Source organism: Arvicola amphibius, chromosome 12 (genome assembly GCF_903992535.2).
Source record: "Arvicola amphibius chromosome 12, mArvAmp1.2, whole genome shotgun sequence".
NCBI classification, from domain to species: Eukaryota; Metazoa; Chordata; class Mammalia; order Rodentia; family Cricetidae; genus Arvicola; species Arvicola amphibius.
This window is the reverse complement of record NC_052058.2, coordinates 92,846,213-92,853,881: the sequence shown is the minus strand read 5'-3', so window position 1 is coordinate 92,853,881 and position 7,669 is coordinate 92,846,213. Positions and strand designations below refer to the sequence as shown.

The 7,669-nt window shown below is 51.2% G+C and overlaps 1 protein-coding gene across 2 annotated transcripts in view; it reads left to right on the top strand.

Moving 5' to 3' along the window:
- Nucleotides 1–485: 485 nt before the first annotated feature.
- Mgat5 (alpha-1,6-mannosylglycoprotein 6-beta-N-acetylglucosaminyltransferase) overlaps nt 486–7,669 on the top strand; it is a 294,834-nt gene continuing 287,650 nt past the window's right edge. For both annotated transcript variants that reach the window (XM_038349993.2, XM_038349992.2), the window contains exon 1: nt 486–861. The gene's annotated coding sequence lies outside the window, so the exon portion shown is untranslated. The remainder of the gene's footprint in view (nt 862–7,669) is intronic.

Here is a 7,669-nt window from a genome sequence, read left to right as displayed (position 1 = left end):
AGAGAGAGAGAGAGAGAGAGAACAGAAATTCCAACTGCTTCTGCCAATCTATTCTACAAAGTAGAAAAGGGAGCTCAGGGCATTTGTTAAAGTCGCCAGGACCACTAAATAGTTTAGCCCGCCATCTCCTCCCCACTGACTTCACTCCTGGAAGGCCTCTGTCCTGAAGAGGCCCAGAGAGCATCTTTCTGGAGGATGCACCATCTGTATCAGTAATCGTACCTTGTCCCCGACCTTTTTAGAGTAGTATTTATGGTCTCAACTTCCTCAGTCTAGCACGCTGCTTGTTCTCCTTGGGATGCAGAACAGAGCGGTTTCAAAATACAGGGTCTAGAGTTTGCAGACGGTCCCCGAGAAGCTGGGGCTTTCAGAATTGGCTGAGCGCTCTGCCAGGGTGGGCGGGGAATTTGCAGAACGTCCCTGCCCCGGAATCCCTTTGCCTAGGAGAAAAGCGCGAGCACAGAAGCCGAGAGAAGTTGGGGAGGTCGAACAGAGAAGGGTTGGTAGGACCTCGAATAGATTTCCTTTCCACTTTTTTCTGGTCGCTTGGACCCAGGAGGAACGTCCCTGTTTGCGTCTAGGGGCGGACGGTGGACGCGCTGCGCACGGCCCCGCCAGGGCTGGTAGTTTGCAGACCGTCCCTGCCGAGGCCCGCTCGCCCGGCAGCCCTGCGGCTCCCGCGGTGGCGGCGACGGCGGCAGCCCCAGGCTCGATCCTGCTCAGGTAGCCGCGCCTCGGGCTCTGGGGGCGCTGTGACCCGGCTCCAGACTGCGCTTGGGACCTCCTGCCTCCCAGAGCACGGCTGTTGGAGAGTGACCCCGACTGCTGTTGATGGTGCTTCTGCTGCTCCCCTACTAGCAGGTATGAGCTGCTGCAGGGTCGGGCGATCGATTCCGAGCTCGCCATCTCCCCCGAGGAGATGCTTGCACTGGGGATTACAGGGGACGCGTGGGGGACGCTAGAGCAGCTGAAGCAGCCCTTATCCGGCCCAGCGCTGACACCGGGGCGGCGTGGGTGTTTTGGCCGTGTCTGATCTGGGACGGGGGTGGAAACCTCAGAGTACAACAGAGGGGCGCGCTTGGAGGGTCCACCACCTGCTCGGGGTTTCCTCTCTCATGGGATCCTGAAGACCCTCTCTAGGCTTTGAGGCTTTTAGGCTTCTCAAGGAACTGTCCAGAGGGCACTCGGGTGGTGTGGGCTGGAGGCGAGAAGCTGAGATTGGCATTTTGGACACTGGGACCGCGATGAAACCACATAGAATTAGGATGCCAGCGTGGGCCGGACTAGGGTCCAGGGAATCCGGGAGCTCAGAGTGGGATATGCCTTGAGCCAGTTGGGAAGAAGAATGAAGGAGTGGGGCCCCAGGCCCCTGGGGGAAAAGGGTTAAGAATATCCGAAGCTCCAGGCTGGGAGATCAAGGATACCCCCTTCGGAACCCAGATATATCGCCTTGGGGACCGCCAGCCTGACCGCGATCCAGCCGGCGTGCACCCACGGCCGCGGGGATGGCAGAGGCTGCGGGATGCAAGGGCCGACACCCGCGTACACACTCCCCTAGAGCATGCTCAGTGCGGTCCTGGGAACTTCCTGCCGAGTCGCCAGGCCAGCCGCCTCTGTCCCCTTTGGGGCCGCAGCTCGCTAAATTGGAGGCATGGGGTAGGCGAGTGGGGAATCTCTGTGCCCTGTTGTCCACCCTTTCTCGTCCCCAGGCCTCTGCCTAGCCCGTGACGGGCATTAGGGTTCTGCTTTCCAGAGCCACTCTGGCCTCTGGAGACGGGGGGCGTGGATGTCATACCCTTGCTCCTCGCGCGAGTGGAGGACCAGAGGCCTGGCGACTCATTGGTCTGCCAGGTGGACCCGTTCTCAGGACACACAGGGTGCTCAGTCGCGCGCATTGACTCTGCGCCGTGAGCAGGTTGGGTGGAAGGGGGTGTGTGAGCCTGGCAACATTCGCGCGCTCACAGTCGATGTCACACACAAAGCCACCGCAAGGAAGAGGGAAGGGGTGGCGCTTGCTTTTTTTTTTTTTTTTTTTTTTTGTTCAGTGGCTTTTGGAGCATCCTTGAGCTGCTTACATGCGTGTGTGTGTGTGTGTGTGTGTATGTGTGTGTGTGTGTGTGTCCCAGAGGATGTTTTCTGATTTGCTGAGGTTGCTCTGGTCTAGGTCTAAAAGCTCAGTAACTCCTGGCGCTAATTGCCAGGCCTCGATTTGGTGTTTGTATATGTTCCTGGGTTCCTCTGGGGCCGTGGAGTTGGAAAGCAGCAAGCTGAGGTATGTGTTGGTTTTTCGGTGGAATAGTAAAGTCACACTAGATCTAAGGTTACATCGAATCAGAATCTATTAAGATCTAAGTAAAAGCACGTTCACTATGCCAAGTGTGTTGTCAAGACTGGAGGGATCTCTCACCCTGGACTTGTGGGAGACCCTTTGTCGCTAGAACAAGAGCTCACTTGTCTCAGCCAAAAAAGTCAGACCACCTCATATCTGTCTTTATGAATTTTCCCACCCTCCCTTAGTTCTTCTAAATCATTTTGTGTCTATTGCTCAAAGCTGAGATGGGCAGGCTTAAGTGTGATTCTGTTAGGATGAGAACAAAGCTCCCCCTTTTAGAGCAAATTTTAGTTTTTCTTCTGTTATCAACTTTAATGTCTGTGTGATCCACTTACTTGATGTAGAGACCTGGAAATGGAGAGGAGGGAAAAATGGGGAGAGATTGACCTAGGTACCCTTTTTAGGGACAGAGAAAAAGAGGAAGTCTCTGTCTTCAGCAACTGTCTGTGGCCCAGTTGAATGTCTGGGCAAACGGAAAAGATTTGAGTAATTTCTTTCCTGTGCCTCCTTCCAGCCTACCTTCCTAGTTTGGGACATTGGGGACTGGGGTTAGTAGGATAAGGAGTTGACAGGGGCTTGGAACTTTGTACCTATCCAAATGGCCAGGCCAGTGTGTGTGTGTGTGTGTGTGTGTGTGTGTGTGTGTGTGTGCGCGCGTGCGCGCGCGCGCCCTTGCTTGTGGAGGCCAGAGGACAACAACACTGAGATCATAAGCCTGTGTCACTGCCTTGCTTTTTATTTTTAATTTAAAATTGTATGTGTGTGTGTGTGTGTGTGTGTGTGTGTGTGTGTGGTGTGTGTGTGTGGTGTGTGTGTATGTGTGTGTGTGTGTGTGTGTGAGAGAGAGAGAGAGAGAGAGAGAGAGAGAGAGAGAGAGAGAAAGAACCTCAAGTATCAGTTCTTGCCTTCATCCTTGTTTGAGCAGGCTCTGTTGTTTTTTTTTTTTTATGCTGCTTATGCCAGCAGAGACCTAGCTGAGCTCCAGGTTTCCTGTCTCTGTCTCTCATCTTCCCACAGGAGTGCTAGGGCTGTAGGTTTATGTGGGTGGTGGGGATTGAACTCAAGTCCTCATGCTTGTGCAGCCGGTACTTTAACCACTGAACCATCTACCAATACCTGCCTGGCTTTTTAAAAATGTATGCTCTGGTGGTCAGACTCAGGTCCTCATGCTTGCAAGCTAAGTGCTTTCCTCACGGAGCCACCTCCATAGTTCTCCCACCAGTGGGATTTAAGGTAACCTGAGATGGCACCGTCCCTTCTTTGAGTGTAGCTGTCCCTGCGAACTCCAGCAAAGCTCTCTGAGCCTTTGGATCGCCTCCTGAGCCTCGTGTACATTTCCAGTGCTTTGTGTGTAGAAGTGTGAACGCTGTGCTCATTACCTATTCACACATCTGTGCACATTTTTATAAAGACCATGTGCAAATGGATGAGCATCCGCAGTGTTCCCAGGGAGAAGCTGGGAGCTGGGAGGGACCCCAAGAGTTGAGAGCAATGCAGATTCCCTCCATGCAACTTCCGTGCAGTTTCAAAAGAACTCCCCAGCCTTGTGCTCAGCTGGCCTCCTAAGCATGGAAATGCCAGTAGTCACAGCTCAGGGGCTTGTCCCAGAAAAGTGATGGCTCACTAGTCCTTCCCGATATCATTCTGCCATTGTGTGTGTGTGTGTATGTGTGTGTGTGTGTGTGTGTGTGTGTGTGTGTGTGAGAGAGAGAGAGAGAGAGAGAGAGAGAGAGAGAGAGAGAGAGAGAGAGAGAGGAGTTATGTCTGTGTAGAGCCAGTAGATAACCTCAGGTGTTATTTTTCGGGCACCATCCACTTTTTTGATTTTGTGGATCGCTTACTAACCTGGAACTCACTAAGTAGGCTAGGCTGGCTAGTCTACTCTTTCTCCCCAGTGCTGGGATTACAGGTGCACACTACAGTGTCATAGGTTCTTTTTAACCTGAGTTCTGGAGACCAGATGCAGACCTTCATCCTTGCATTGGAAATACTTTGTGACTGAGGCCCTGTGTCACCTCAGAGTCACATTTTGGGAAGGGGGTTAGGGAATAGGTGTTGATCCAGAAATGTCAGTAAAGTCATCAAGGGCAGCCATTGGGAAGATCTCTATTGGGGCTTTGGTACCCTGTGTCACCATTCAGCATCCTCACAGGTAACCCCACTCCTGAGAGACTTAAAGAGCGCTGCGTCTGGCTTTATGTCTTCCAGGTTGTCCTGGCCTGGGGGCGGTGGTGAATGGCAGGTCACCAGAGTGACAGCCTGTGTCGATACTTTTATAACGGGTCTGAGGAAAACCTATGCAGCTCGCATTGTCTCCGGGGTTGCCGTGATGACAGCAGATGTATAGGGAGGGGATTTCTGGTGCTGGGGGAGTAAAGCAGTGAGTAGTGTTGATGGGGGAAGTGTAGACATTCCAGGCACTGGACGAGGGAAGACATCATGTGTCTAGAGAGAGTGGAGGAGCCTTCCGGGTGACAGTTGAGAGGTCTGAGTGGGAAGCAAATGTTTGGAACCCGTCAGTGCAGGTTTTTCCAGACTGCCTTTAAAGTTAATGACTGCTTTGAAGTAGAGCCGCTCTCCATAGCCAGAAGAGATGGCTTTATTTTAAATCTCTATTTTCAAGTGAATAACGATCTCCCCATCTTTTGAGATTTTGCATAGTTTTGTTTTTTTCTCCCCCCCCCCCCACCAGGGTACCATGTAGCCCAGGCTGCCCTGAAGCTCACTTTGTGGTATAGACTTGACTTGAGCTAATCTTCCTGCCTCCACATCCCAAGTGTTGGAATTACAGGCACTACACAAGGTTTATAAATGCCTAATTTAGGTCATGTCCCTATACTGTTTAACGTGCCATTAACGTGCTGTATCCATATAGACCCCCCCCCCCGTGTGTGTGTGTGTGTGTGTGCATACATCCAATAGAATTCCTGTAGAGGCCAAGATTGATGTCAGTTAGGTATCTTCCTCAATTGCTCCCCACCTTATCTTTTGAGAATCTGGAGCTCATTGATGGAGCTAAGCTGGTTTACCTATGATCCGAGGGATCTGGTTTACCTATAAGCTGTACCAGTTGTATAAGCTCTTGGTGTGTACCAGTGCACCTGGTCTTTTATGTGGGTACTGGGGATCGGAACTCTGCTGGTGCAGTGGGCACCATAACTACTGAGTCCTCTCCCTAGTCCTAGTTTTTACCCAGTATCTACCATGAGCAGTGGCCAGAGCTGACGCTGGGGATGCAGATGCTCTTCCTCTGAGTGACCTTCTCACAGTTCATGTGGCCGAGCTGTCCAAGCGTGCTGATGCAGACTTGGAGTCCTTGGAACGCGGTCAAGACGAGGTCCCAGGAGCCCTGGTACCGCGACCATGTGCTCAGCTAGGAGAGTGACGACATCTGCTGCTGTGCATTTGGTCATTTGAGCTGTTTTCTTTTTCTTTTTTTTTTTTGTCAATTCCACAGTTAAATTTATCCTTCCCTGACTTGGTCCTGGGAAGGCCGTGTGTGCCGGGGGAAGGTTTAGAGGAATTGTTTTATTTTTTCAGACTCCCACAGCTCCTTTATCTAGCCCACAAACTTCTAGAATGAAAACAGGCCTTCCTTTTGGTATTCCGTAGTCCCAAAAGTCTAGACAGGCAAGGCAATAAGCCATTGCTGGTGTTTAAGTGTGAGCTCAGAAGTCCATGTGACATGGCTTCTTCAGTTGCTCTGAACTTTTTTGTGGGGGAGCTAGGGTGTTGATCAACAACACTGGTCCGGCAGGCAAGCCCCAGGGTTCCTACTGCCCCTGCCTCCCTAGAACTGGGATGTGTATCGCTTCTTATGTAGTTTTATGTAGTTGCCAAGGATTTAAATCTAGGTCTTCATGCTTTTGTGGCAAACACTTTAGGAATCGAGCCACCTCCCTTGCCTCTTAATGTCTGGGTTTGATGGGTGTAGCTGCCTTTTGAACTGGCACTGTCTGTCTCTTTCACTGCCAGGCCTGTGTTGCTGCCTGCTGGATGTTGCTCCCTGCTGGAGTGGCTACTTAGAAGACTGGTAAAGAGTCTTTCTCTATGCTATTGCCCCTGAGTTCAGGAATGAGGTATATTCCCACACTGTGGTTGCTGCTAAGAGTTGCTTTACCTGAGTTGTGAGTGGAAGCCCATGCTTGTAATCCCAACAGTCAGCAGTCAGAGGCAGGATTATTGCAAGTTCAAGGCTGCCCTGGTGTACATACCTAATTTGACACCAGCTAGGACTACAACCGCAAGCCTCTGCCTCAAAACAGCAAACGTGCTCTTTCGGCTCATGGCCCTTATTAGCTCAGAAAGTGGCCCGACACCGACCGTTGACTTACTTGAAACATTGTGAGGTTTTGTTTTGTTTTTTAATTGAGTTGCCTAACTTTGTAGATAACAATGGTATGTTTTGATGTCAAAAGACTGGACATGCCTACTGGCAGGGCCTTTGTCTGACGTGCTTGAGGCCCTGGGTCTCATTCTCGAAAGAAACTTATTTGTTTCCCCTGTGGTGTTTGAGTGTGTGATGCGCCTGTGTGCACACGGGTGGAAGCCGGGACAGGACACCAGGTGTCTTACTGCTTTTCATCTCATTGCCTTGATGCAGGGTCTCTTTACTCATCCTTTTGGCTAACTAGCCTGGGTGATCAGTGACTTCTCGTCCCTTGGGATTCCTGTCTCCGTCCCCCCACTACTGAGCTACAGGTGTTCACAGTCATGTGCACGGCTTTTGCAGAAGTGCTGCAGGGTTCACTTTGGTCCTCAGGCTCCCATAGCATTCTTCCCCAGCCGAGCTACTTCCCTTGCCTGGAGGTAGGAGGGGCAGCATTTGACTCGGGTAGGGAGAGGAAGGAGGGTTTTCCTCTGTTCCCTCTGTCAGTAACAAGTATCAGGAGGGGTCAGAGGCCTGGGTAGGACCTCTGCCAGCAATGCCTTACCACCTTCTATGTGAATTGCCTCCTTTTGTTGAAGTTCTAGTCTCTCCACACCCCTCCCCCTTTCACTGTGTTTGTGATTTGAGTCCCTGCCCCTTGCCAGCTTTGAGGGCAACATTGTTCACTTCCCACCATTTTGTTCATGTAGACGTATTTCTCTTGGCTAATACCCTCAACCTCCTTCTCTAGTTTTGCAACTCAAATGTTCAAGAACTTCTGCAAGGGCAGACATGTCTCCTAGATGTTCTAGTTTGCCTTTACTCTGAGCAAGAGCAACTTTGGCAAAAAGGATATATTTGGCTTACATTTCCAGATTACAATTCATTGTTGAGGGGAGTCAGCGAAGAAACTGGAAGCCAGAATGATGGGGGAGCCCTGCTTATTGACTGGCTCTCTTGGTCTAGTA